We start from the raw sequence: 13,899 nt of genomic DNA on the forward strand, positions 1-13,899 counted from the left end.
TCTTGAGACAAAAACTATTGTTGCCAACTCGAGATCATGAGTCGGGTAGTTCCTCTCATGAATCTTAAGTTTCCTAGAGTCATAGGCTATAACCTTACCATTCTACATAAATACACAACCAAGACCCACCCTAGATACATCAAAATAGACAACAAAACCCTTTGTACCCCCTTGATAGAGTCAAAACTAGAGCAGTAGTTAACCGATTTTTCAATTTTTGAGTTATAGGCAATAAGTTAGGAGTAAAGTTTTATAATTAAAATCATAAGGTAACTTAAATGTAACCCTTATTTTTTCAAAAAAAACTGAGTGCTTGTTCCATGAAGTATGTTTTCTCATCTTCATCATTCAAGATTATTTCATAACCCTTTGACAAGAAAGAATTTAAACAAAGAAGCAAATTAAGATGTCCTTTAAATAATTATTTAGTTTTTTCTATAACACAGGGGTATCAATTCTATGAGGAATATCAAAGACTTAGTCCCACATAAATCATCAAATTGGAATAGAAATTAATGACAATTGACAATAGGCAAATTTTAGTAGTAAAACTTTTTTTCTTAAAGTCCATTATAACAACAAGGAACGTGTTATACTTCTCCCTTGGATTTGGAATATTTTCCTTAACTTGGTTCAAATAAGAGAATGCATCATCAATTGTCATCCCTGGCTTACTAGCACTAGCTTTATCAACATCGCTACCACCACTTATATTACTCAGACCACTTCCAGAAACTTGTGATTGACTATGACACATAGAACCATAACTAAAAGTTAGCAGTCAAATTTATTTTTCCAATATATTCCAATAGAATTATGTTATACTCTCATCGACTATAAATCAATGTTTATTTTAATAATTCATTCAAAATAGACAAATTCTTTGATATGATACAACTAAATAAATAGTGGTTTTGTTGCTATGTTAGAGCCTTTACGCTAACAAAGAATTTTTAGAAAAATAAAAATCAAGATCAACCTAAACAAACGCAAGATAAGTAAAGATTCAATCTTTATCTTCAGTTGTACTGATAACTCTGAGTAGTAAACAAAAAAATTAATAAGACATACTCTAAGTTGTTAAGTTATGACAAAAAATGGTATTGAACATGTCTTGTTCACTACGATACACACACCATACATCCTACAGGAATTAAAAATAACTAAATTATTGATAATTCACCTAAACAAGGCATGTACATACAAAGTCAACTGAGAAAATAATTAATAGAAGGCAAAGATCTTACATAGGTCTATGGGAAAAGCCAAATGGGGAGTCATCTGCCAACCGGTTCATGTTGCAACAATAGAATAAAACAACATGTTTTACATTTTTTTAAAAAAGAAGAAAAAAACACAAGCAATAGATGATCCATTCTGTAAAAAGAACTCACATTTTCAGATAAGGAAGTAAAATCAAAAGTCTCAAATCTATCAACAAAAAATAGATTTGAATCGATGGTCTAGATCAGAGAAAATAACAGAATCTATTTTTAGTTCACTTGTCTCTACATTTCTCCTTTCCCCTTCCTCTATGACTCCGAAGAACTACAACACACACAAGTTTGAGAAATAAAGAGGTAAATGGCAAAGAAGTGAGGCGAAAAATTGAATTGAGAAAAAAAATTGTTAATGTATATCTTGTATACTTCTAATATCATATTATGCTTATCTATATATCGTCTCAACAAAATTTGGTCAATATTCAAAAGAGATATTAAAAGGGCTCAAAATAAGTGATAAGTATGCACATTTTGAAATTATGCTCGATTCTTCTACATTACTCTAGATTATAATAAATGAAAATTATGAGAATTCCACAACACGCAATGAGTCTTTTCTGTGGGACTATGAGTTAATTTATAATTAATGCAATTCACCTTCTATTTTCGAAACAATTGTGCGGTCAATTGTTTTCTCACAAAAGTCAAGACTATGTTTGATATTTAATTTTAAAAATTATACTTTAATTTACACGAGGAGGAATTAGATTCATTTTTATATACTAATTACACTATATTGTTGAATTGAATGACTTTATGAGGGTCATTTAAATAATTTTACCAAATGAAATTGAATATTTTGGCTAAGGGATAAGTTTATCATCATTGCAATCAATTTCAAATGTAAATAAGGTTATGTGATCAAATTTCTTCTCACTAATTTTATGTGATCTAGATTCTAACTCTCCATAAGATTACTTGGGTAGGTATATTTGTCAAGTGGGTCGGTTATGCTAAATTTAGTTGAATTTAAATTATTTAAATTAATAAATAGATGAATTACTGACTCTCTCAAAAAAATCAGTTGAAATTTGTTGGGATAAAATGTGGGTCATGTCCCGATCCACCAACTTCTTTCTAAGTTTCAATTATTTTATTTCTTCTTTTATAAATTTTTTGTACCTAATAAAATTATATTTTTTCTTAATTACACCAATATATAACATATCAAATAAGAAAAAATATTCTTTAAATAGATTGATAAGATTACCATGGGTCAATCTGGCAAACAAATTAGTCTAACTCTTTACGGTTTGGATTGAAATTGACTGAGCTAGTAAATGGATAGATTAGACCAAACTACGACGAATTGGATGAGTTATATTTTCCTACGCTAATTTTTTCACTATAGTTCGGACAACTGATAAGCTTATAACCCTTAACATACACATAATTAATAGAAACATTATATTATGTTTATCTCTAATAATATACTAACCAAAAACCTAAAAATGAAGAAAAATAATATACCTGACATACGATCAAAGTTCAGTATAAAGTAAACAATGTAGGGCCAGATGAAATAAATGATGAACAATAATATAGAACAATATGAGTTTTCAATTGAACAATTTGAAAATGGTTTTATATTATATCAACCTAACATTGTATATTTTACACAAGGATCGTGATAAAAGTGATATGGTTCAATTCATAAATGTTTTAGCATTGTTTCAATAAGATGATGGATCAGCAGTAACTGAAACTCCTATAGAGCTCAAGGAGCTCAGTGTTCAGCTTTAGGATCTCTTGGGTAAGGGATTCATCAGGCCTAGTGTATCATCTTGAGGCGCTCCTATTCTCTTTGTGAAGAAGAAGGATGGTACAATGTGCATGTGTAGTGATTATAGGCAGCTGAATAAGGTGATGGTGAAGAATCGTTACCCCATGCCTAGGATTGATGATCTGTTTGACTAGCTAAGAGGTATCGCAGTGTTTTCAAAAATTAATCAGAGGTCCGGTTACCATCAAATGAGGATTCGGGCAACATACATCCCTAAGACCACAATTAGGACTCGAAATAGCCAAAGTTCGTGGTGATGTTGTTTTGTTTGACCAATACTCCGGTGGCATTCATGGACATAATGACTAGGCTATTCAAGTAATATCTTGACATGTTCGTGATTGTGTTTATTGATCATATTTTGAATTATTCTTAAAGTGAGGATGAGCATGTTGAGAATTTGAAGATTGAGTTACAAATTCTCAAATATCGTGCATTGTATGCTAAGTTTAGCAAATGTAAGTTTTGGTTGAGAATGGTTGCTTTCCTTAGACATATTGTCTCTGGTGAAGGTATTCAAGTTGATCCTCAGAAGATCGAGGTGGTTAAGAATTGGCCTAGACTTTTTCCGCTTCAAATATTCATAGTTTCTTGGGTTTGGCCGGTTACTATAAAAGGTTTGTAAAAGAATTTTTCTCTATTGATTCGCCTTTGATGGCATTGACTCAAAAGAAGGTGAAATTCCTATGGTCTAAATCTTGTGAGAAGAGTTTGCAAGGGTTAAAGGATAGAATCACTTCAGTCCCAATATAGATGTTAGCAGAAGGATCGGATGGGTTTATGGATATTGTGATGCTTTACGGATGTGTCTTGATTGTGTATTGATGCAACATGGGAAATTCATCGTTTATGCTTCAAGGCAATTGAAAGTGCATGAAAAGAATTATCCAACTCATAATTTGGAGTTAGCAGTGGTAGTGTTTACTCTAAAGATTTGGAGGTATTACTTATATGGTGTTCATGTAGATGTGTTTACCGACCACAAGATCTTGAAGTATATGTTTACCCAAAAGGACTTAAACCTTTGCTAAAAAACATTGCTTGAGTTAGTGAAAGATTACAACATGAGTGTCCTTTATCATCCGAGTAAAGTGAATATGGTGGCGGCTGCTATAAGTCGATTATTGATCGATAGTGTTGCTCATGTTGAAGATGGTAATAAAGAGCTAGTTCATGATGTTCATAGCTTGGACCGATTGTTATTCACGTAGTTGATTCTGATGAGGGAGGTGTGATTGTTCAGAATGGTTTGGAATAATCCTTTATATCAGACGTGAAGGCTAAGCAAGATCTTGATCCGGTATTGGTTGATTTGAAGAAATTGGTTTCTGGAAAAAAACTATTAAGACTTTCTCCTAAGAGGGAGATGTTATCCTTTGATACCAAGGTGGTTATGTGTTCCGAATGTTGATGAGTTGAGAATCAGGTTTTCACAAAAGCTCAAAGTTTTTAATAGTCTATTCATCTGGGAGCCACCAAGATGTACTGCAATTTGCGGGGTCTTTGGTTGAATGAGATGAAGAAGGATATCATGGAATTTTATGGCTAAGTGTTCTAATTGTTAACAAGTGAAAGTAGAGCATCAGAAACTGGGTGGTTTGGCTCAAGATATTAATATTCCTACATGAAAGTGGGAAGATTTGAATATGGACTTTATTACGAGTTTACCTTATACCCGTTGTCACTTTGATTTGATTTGGGTCATTGTAGACCGAATGACGATGTCAGTTCACTTCCTTACCATAAAGAATTTATATTCAGCCAAAGAGTATTCCAAGCTTTATATTAGGGAAATCGTAAGGTTTTATTAAGTGCCTTTATCCATTATCTCTAATCGTGGTGCTCAGCTTACATCTCAGTTTTTGAGGTCATTTCAAAAATGTCTTGGTATTTAAGCAGGGCTTAGCACGACTTTTCATCCTTAGACCGATGGGAAAGCTAAGCATCCTATTTAGACTTTGGAAGATACGTTGAGAGTTTTTTTTATTCTTATTTCAAGGGTAATTGGGATTATCATTTACGTTTGATCAAGTTTGCATATATTAATGACTATCATCCATGTATCCAAATGGTTCCATTTGAGGCTCTCTATGGTAGGAGGTGTAGATCTCCTATTGGTTGGTTCAAAGTTGGTGAGTCGCCTTGATAGGCCCCGAGCTAATGCATGAGGCTATAGAAAAGGTTCGACTTATTTGTGACAGGTTGAAAATGGCTCAAAGTTGGCAAAAGTCATTTGTCGATGTTAGAGGTAGAGAGATTAAATTAGTTGTTGATGATTGGGTGTACTTGCAAATCTTACCCATGAAGGGTGTGATGAGATTCAGAAAGAAAGGAAAGTTTGGCAAGGTTGCTTACGATTTAGAGCTCCCTAATGATTTAGCATTAGTACATTTGGTATTCCATGTCTCTTTGTTGAAAAAGTGTGTTGGAGATTTGACATCTATTGTTCCCTTGGAAAATTTAGGAGTTAATGAAAGTCTTTCGTATGAGAGGTTCCCATTTTAATTTTAGACCGTCAAGCTCGAAAGCTGAGAAATAAAGAAATTGCTTCCGTTAAAGTCCTTTGGAGAAATCAACTATTTAGGGGGCTACTTGGGAGGCCGAAGTCGATATGATGTCCCAGAATTCGCATCTTTTTCCCTACGCTTCTATTCTAGCTTGAGGTATTAGTTCCTCATGGTTAATTCTATCAAATTCATGTGTTTTAGTCATTCTCATGTATATGCATGCATGTTCATGAATACTTGATTATGAAGTATTACGGGTCGTAGGAAGGCAGTCTTAGGACTTGGAATGAGTTTTGGAAATGTCAAGTCTCTGATTTATGACTTACAAATGGACAAGACGAATTGTGGGGCATTCCATGGGTTGTAAGACTGATTGATAGAGTTGATTCATAGAAATGGGTTGAGATCTTAGGTCTACAAAATGATTTAACGGGTCGTGATATGGTCTACAGGTTGTAGAAAAATCTAGACTTAGTAAAATTTTGGACTCGAACTTGGGTTCAACGAGTTGGCTATACAAGCCATCGAATGTTGGACAGGTTGTAGGAAGGTCCCATGGAATTGATCAGAAATTTCGAGTCCCAATAAATGATTGTACGACTGACCATGGCAGTTCGTAGAAGTTCAAAGTCATATTGTCCTCCAGTAGATTTTATGTAAGGGTGTTTTGGTCTTTTCCTACCTAATTAACCCCTAAACTACGTTGTTTTGGCCCTATAACTACTTTGTAACCATTTTTACTCATTAGACTAAGCCTAAATCCTCTCATTCACTCAATTCTCTCAAATACCTCAAGTATTCTTCTCCAAATTCTCTCTCAAACTTCAAGGTGAAGAACTAGGGTTTCAAGATTCAAATTCTCATTCTCCTTGCATTCTTAGGGCTTTCACTATCAAGGTATGTGGGAATTGACCCATGGATCCCTTTCATCCATTGGTCCCAAAAGAATCTCAATCTCTTAAATTGATTTCACCCATTTCCATTAGGGTTTCATGAAAATCTCCATGGGTCCAATTTAGTATGATGCAATTATTTATTTTCAATCTTATTTTGCATGATTTGATTCAATTACATGAATTTCAATTGATTTCATATAGACTCATGTCTGTGCCTATTTTTTGAACTTGAATTATGAAAAATGCTTATGAATTCATGAATTTTGATCATGAAATTGATTATGAAATGTATGCATGTTTTATGAAAAGGATTATTGATGAACTATAGATGCTTTTAAGATAAGTATTAATGAGTGGTGAAAGGTTGTCTCACATATGAATGAAATTATGATTTAGATGCTTAGTAAGGTAAGTGTCTAATGTGAAAGTTTATGAAATCATGAATTAAAAGGAGCTACTGTATGATGACTTATGATTGAACTGGTAGTTTAATCGTGCATTTTCAAGTATTTTGATATAAATATTATTATGCTTTTTCGTTGGGATATACTTAGCACTGAGAGGACTTTGGAATGGAGGTCCTACTACTAGTAAAGTTTTGGTCTTTAGTAGCGATTCCCTTTTCCAAAACTACGTGCCCTGTGGGATTGTCTTAAATGACCTATCTAGTGGATCAACAATAGCAATGATGAATGAATGTGGCAGAGTCTACCTTGGAGAGTAGATTTACCTTTTCGGTGTGATTTTCATGTTAGATTCCATGTTATAGCTCACATAGTCTTATTGTCAGTTAACAATAAATATCCCACAAGTTAACTATGTTTCTCAAAAATATTTTTTTCGAAAGCTTCTTAAACGGTTTTAAGTATGCATTTACCTTGATTATGGCTCATGGATTCTTTAAAAAATTTTACTATGTTTTACTTGGTCATGCATATTATGTTTAAAGTTCCCCCATTATCATGCCTATGTTTTTATGCATCTCCCCATACTTAGTACATTCAATGTACTAATGCATACTTGTGCATATATTGTCTTATACTATCGGGTAAGATGCTCCTCCTCCCAAAAGTGGTTACTCTCGGAATTGCTCATCCTAATCGCTTGGATTTGGTGAGTCCTCATGATTCGAGTGCAAAGCCACAGACACTTTATTGCTTTTATTATCTTTTTACTTCAGACTTGTACATGGTGTATGGGTTACGTCCCCACCACTCTTATTATGTTAGAAAGGCATGTTTCAAACTTAGTATTTTGTGTATCTCTTATGTAACATGTTGTTACTTTCTATGTCAAATTATGAGTTGAAACTTATATCGATTATATCTCATAAGTTGTATTACATTTGGTCATGCATATATGAAGTGGCTTGTTTAGGGTATCTCGAGATCCTATTTCCATACCATGTCTAAGGTGTACTTTGGGTCGTGACAGACAACCTACAAATATGAGAAAACAATACTTACAAACAAAAACACGAGTGTTGTCTATAATATCTATGTATTCAAATTATAAATATTTATCACCTTATCCTACACCTCTGTGGCATTCTTCACCCCTTATTATACATGGAAAAATATTTATGAGATCATTGTAATTTCTAAATTTTCCTCCGAGAAGTTATTAGGCAACAAGTTAGGAGTAAAGTTTTTTAATGAATAAAAAGGACCTTTTATTATTAAAATCATAAGGTAACAAAAATGTAACTTTTGATTTTTTTTACAAAACCAAATGCATGTTCCATGAGTTATGTTTTCCAATCTTCATCACTAAGGATTATTTCATAGCCCTTGGGCAAGAAAGTACTGATCCTAAAGGCGATATCTGACGTTGCGGGGGATGAACCTAGCAAAAATGGCCTCAGAAAACTTGGTCCAAGTGACCGAAGGAAACCCAGCAAGCCTGGTATAAATAAAGGTATGCCACCACTGCTTGGCTGGCCCATCTAACTAATACACGGTAAATTCAGCTCCTCTCGGCTCCACTAGTCCAAGTGTATATAGTCGTTCATGGGAAGTAGTCAGAAACTCATGGGAATCCTCACTCACCACCCTAGAAAACCTCAGAGGTAAAAGTCTAAGAAACACTCTGAGCATCTTCTACTCCTCTAGCAGCATATCTTCAAACACAATCATGGGTTAGCACCCCAGGTAGTACTAGGCCCGTGCTGCCTGAGCTCCAAGGCCATAGCTAGTCCACCTGGCAGCTGGGCTGGCCCCGACCCCACCAGCTGGACTAGCACCTAGACTTCTAGAATGTTCATTGCTTGCTCTGGATCCCTTTCTCTATTAGGGGCTATTGTTGCACCTCTAACTGGTAGGGGAGGTTGACCCCTACCTCAAGTTGTCGCATGTCATGTACGAGTCATCCCGCAAAAATAGTGAAATAGGTGTGAATTCATGAAATCAATACACACACATCGCATGAAAGCGATACACAAATATGGTAAGTTTCTAAAGACACCATATAGCCTCTTAAAGATAGGATATATACGTCTCTGCATCGATCCATAGGACTCTACTAGATTAGCTCCGTAAAAGTGAGACCGGTGAACCTAGGCTCTGATACAAACTTGTCACAACCAAATTCCTCAAGTCATGATGGCATCTACTATAACCCATCAATAGGTAAGGTAGCTCGTACCGAGAACAACGAGTAATGAGTATAAGGGTAAAACAAAAAGAATCAAACTAAACCACTAAACAAAATAGAAGTTGAAGAATACCAAAAACTATATACAAAAGATCCCTCTTAGAACATAAAAGTCACAAGAACAAAGCTGTCTAAAACGAGAGTACAAGTCTCAAAAGTGGACCTAAAGCAAAGTTGTCCCAATGGCAAAAGACTAGCTTCACAAAATATAAAAGGTGTCGCACCCCATTTTTTGCAAAACGGGTTTCGGTGCACGACCTAACGACTCTTTTGGGATTGGTTGAATGAAGAGTCACCACCAATAAAGAAGAAATAATTATCAGCAATGGAGTGTTTTTAACGAGATACCCACCGAAACAGCACCACGGCAATACAACAAAGAATGATCCAAAGTTTTACCGGAGTTCTTGTTTTCTTTTACAAGAGTAGAAAGTTTTATTTTTATGCTTATTGTTGAGAGTGAGTAACCGTGAGTATATCCCAAAATAATGAGAGGAAGGGTTGTTTATATAGTGGTGAGAGAACAACATTAAAGGAAAATAATAATTTTAGGGATCAATTAAGGAGACTATTTTCCTTACACAAAAAAACTAAAATAAAATTATAAAAGGCCTCTTTTAACAAATAAGTCGATACTTATGAAATATATACAATCAGAAAGAATATATACCACTTAATTAAAGCAAAGAGATATAAATTAATAATGCAATAATATGTCAAATCACGCCAGGAAAGAAGAAGGAAATAAATATATATATTAAAGGAAAGAAATGTTTACACATAAGTTAAGGATCAAATCTTACATACCTTCATATACTAATTTCGGGCACCTTTTACCCTATTAAGACAAAAGATTTAACAGATTCCAATGGCAAAGTAAATAAATAACAACGATCCAATCAACTTAAGAAATCAAATGCACCATGATTATAGTAAACAAAATCATGAATTTAGCGGTATAAGACTAAATTGGTTTTAACTAGTGAGGGAAAATGGTTCCAAATTAGCATAGAAAAAAGTCAACATAATTTAGCAAATCAACCCATTTACTCCATATCTTGCCAAATAAGTTCGATAATCATCCACTGTAAATGAGATACCAAGATATACTAACAAGTCATGATTGAACATTTAGAGAACTATTACAGCTTCAAAAGCAAACTAAAATCAAATCAGAATATAATGACAGATGCTTTCAGAGCTCAAAAGATCACCAAGAAATAGTCCATGAGATTAGAAAATAGCCAGTAATTCATTGTTAAAAAGAAATTCATCTAAAATGAGAATGCATAAGAATATAGACAAATTGAGCATCTATTTCTTAAGAACGGAAGCGATAATCAAAGCTCTTAAAAGAGAAAACTAACCCCGAACAGATCTTTACAAGATCTGAACCTGTCGTTAAATGTTTCTTGTTGTTCTCGTCGAACTCACTTCTGCTCACCGGAGCTAATGTTGTTGTTGTTATTTTTGGTTGCTGACAGGAGGAGAGGGAAGCGGAGGCGATGCTTGGTTGTTGTCTGCATTGCATGTTCTCGCCAGAGTTCGCCATTATTGGTTGCTCTCGCCAAGCTGCTAGCCGCCTGGGATCTCGCCGGCTACTTGTTGTCCCGTGCAGCTGCTATTGTTTCTTGCTAGAAAACAGAAAGAGAGGAGAGAGAAGGGACAAGAGGAGGGCGACAGGGTTTTGCCGGTCGGAGCTGGTGGTCCTCGCCTTGTCGCTGCTCTTCGCTCGGCTGCTGCTTTGTTGCTGCTGATTGGAGAAGAAAAACAGAGAAGAGAAAGAGAGGAGGTGAGGGGGAGATAGAGCTCACTGGTGATTGGGGGCCGGTGGCTCGCATGGTGGCTGCTGGACGGAGAGGAGACAGCGAAGGGAGGAGAAGAGGAGAGGCAGCTGCTGATTTTTGGAGAAGAAGATAATGAATGATTTTGTTAGGGTTAGGGTCTTTTCTTAGATTTAAATAGGAAATAATAGCTTGGTGAATCTGGGTCATCGATTTCAAAATAGATGGAGGGCTGAGATTTAAATAAAAGAGATCAACAGTTAGGATTAAAGATCGGTGTTAGATTGAAGATCTGAGATTGAAACAAATTGGTTATAATTGCAATTAGAAAAAGGGCTAAAATTGCAACTAAATTGAAATAAGAGGCTAAAATTAAAATGAAATTGAATTGGACGAGAGGCTAGAATTGAAATGAGTTAGAATTGAATAGGCTAAAATTTAAATAATTTTGAGGAAGATTTTGGAAATGCTATCTAATTAATAAAATACTACACATATTATAATATTTTCATACAAATTAAACACAGTTAAATTTTGAAATATTTAATTAAAATAATTATTTCGAGTTCAACTATCGATAAATATAATAATTTAATTTGATAATAATATATATAATATTTTTTCGTAAATTATGAATACTAAAATATAGAATTTTTGGACAAAATCAATTAAAATTTTCAACCAGAAATATGTTTTAAAAATACATAATTTATCGAATAGCACTTCTGAAAGGATCATAGGTCGATCAAAATTGGGTGTTAACAGAAGGAGACTAGCAAGTCCAAGACGTCAAGTGCTCACCCTCGTCTCTCGTCAAAAAAAGTTACAGATGGCACAAACAATCACCACTAGTAGCTGGTACCAGGACCTGCATCATGAAACAGATGTAGAGTGTAGCATGAGTACCAAAAAAATATCTACTCAGCAGGCATCATAGGCCAACTGAGCAAGAAATGTAAAGGCAATATGAAAATATAGAATCTAGACACAAACAGAGGTCAAATTAAAGCAGATATGAAAGAGAGCACATGAGCATATCAAAAGTAAATCTATGTATAGCTAAACAAAACTAAATTGGAACCCCTAAGCTCAGAAGGTACACTTGTGCGCAAATTTAAATAAAACCTGGATGGACCCCCATAAGCCTAACAAGAACACATAATATCTAGCTTTACAAGAATGAAGAGTGTAAGGGATTTGAACCAAAGAAGCAAAAATCAAGCTCCCAGCCTAAGTAACCACAAATACCCAATAATCTGGTCAACTCCTAGCCAAGCTAGCAAGAGTGACAAATCAATCTATGCCGCGCAGTCTGCCAGTCCACTCCCAACCCAGCTAGGAAGAGTGACCCGAGGTCGTGTTGACTCTGAATAGGATCTCAAATATATTAAGGCCACCTAATCAGCCAATCCACTCCCAAGGGCGTAAGCCACCTAGCTAGTAAGAGTGACTCGGGGGCATGTCGACTCTGAAAAGGATCTCAAATATCAATACCAAACCACCATGGACAACTTCCATTCACAAGGAATCAAAAGAAGGATCCAAGCCTAAAACACTCAAATCCTAAGTCCTGCAAAAGCACAAAACCTTTGGTCCATACTAAGGTAAGATTTTTTGCTTCCTAAACGGCATCAGAGCCGTAAAAATAGGAAGAGAAAACAGAAGATCAATAAAGATGCAAAAATGCCTAAACTAAGGTCCATACTACCAGACTCAAGTCTGCTATTCTAGTCTACAGGGATCTAATCCATCTAAAATGACGTCAGAGAAGAAACAAGGCTAACATGCCACAAGGAATGCAAGTCTAAGGCAGCACTAGATTAATCCTAGACTAAGGCCACATATGCTCAAATGCTAATACAAAAATTAACAACAACATGAAATCACACAGAGTCCCCGCCTTGCATGGTACTACGCCCCAAATAATACCGATCAATCCTAAAATATGGTATCCATGAAAAGAAATAAGAGTAACTAGGTACCCCCCCCTATAGGTAAAAGTTTTAATGAGGTGAAAGACTTTGTGAAAAAAATGGAAGGAGTTCAACGTGATGGGCAGGCAAAGGCTTTGGCTAAGAAGCCTAAGAACATAGGTAACTTTCAGTTAGGCCGACGCTTGCATCCCGGCCAATTCAATCAGCCATGCCCGCTTCTACAGGTGGCTACTCGGGAACTCCACAGTAGATTTACATTCAGGATAGTCAAGGAGTCGCGCCTGTGTCTGAAAGCAAGCCGTCATTTGACCTCACTTGTTACAATTATGGAGAACCTGGCATGTGAGGAGAGATTGTCCCCATCCATGTATGTCTGACCTAGTGCAACAATAGACCAAAGTAGTGGTACCAGCGGGCAGGAGTAATAATAGTAGAGGACGTCCATAAGGTGGGAGAGGGGCAAATCAGCGAGGCCGTGAAGGTCGAGGAAATGGTAATGTAGGTAGAACAGTACAGCTAGGTAAGGAGGTCGCCCGTCAAGATGATAGGGCTTAATGTTATGCCTTTTCGGGCAAGACCGAGGCTGAGGCATCTGATGCAGTAATCACAGGTATTATTCTTGTATGTGACCAGATGACTACTGTCTTGTTTGATTCGGGTTCTACTTATTCATATGTGTCAGTTCAGTTTGCCTTGGGATTTGATGCAATTTGTGATATACTTGATGCCTTCATCCATGTTTCTACCCAGTTGGAGAGTCTGTCATAGTCACCCATATGTATCATGCTTGTCCTGTTTTGTTTATGGTTTTCAGACTTGGGCTGACTTGGTTATTTTTTATATGACTGACTTTGATATAATCTTAGGTATGACTTGGTTGTCCCCCTTTTATGTTGTGTTAAATTGTAATGCTAAGTCTGTGACTCTAGAAATCTCGGGTAGGGAAAAGTTAGAGTGAGAAGGGGTGTACATGCCTAAGCCATCTAAGGTCATATCTTTTATTCGGGCTAGGAAACTGGTGGGGCAGGGGTGTTTGGCATATTTGGCTCATATTCGAGAT

Source organism: Solanum stenotomum, chromosome 6 (genome assembly GCF_019186545.1).
Source record: "Solanum stenotomum isolate F172 chromosome 6, ASM1918654v1, whole genome shotgun sequence".
Classification (NCBI taxonomy): Eukaryota; Viridiplantae; Streptophyta; class Magnoliopsida; order Solanales; family Solanaceae; genus Solanum; species Solanum stenotomum.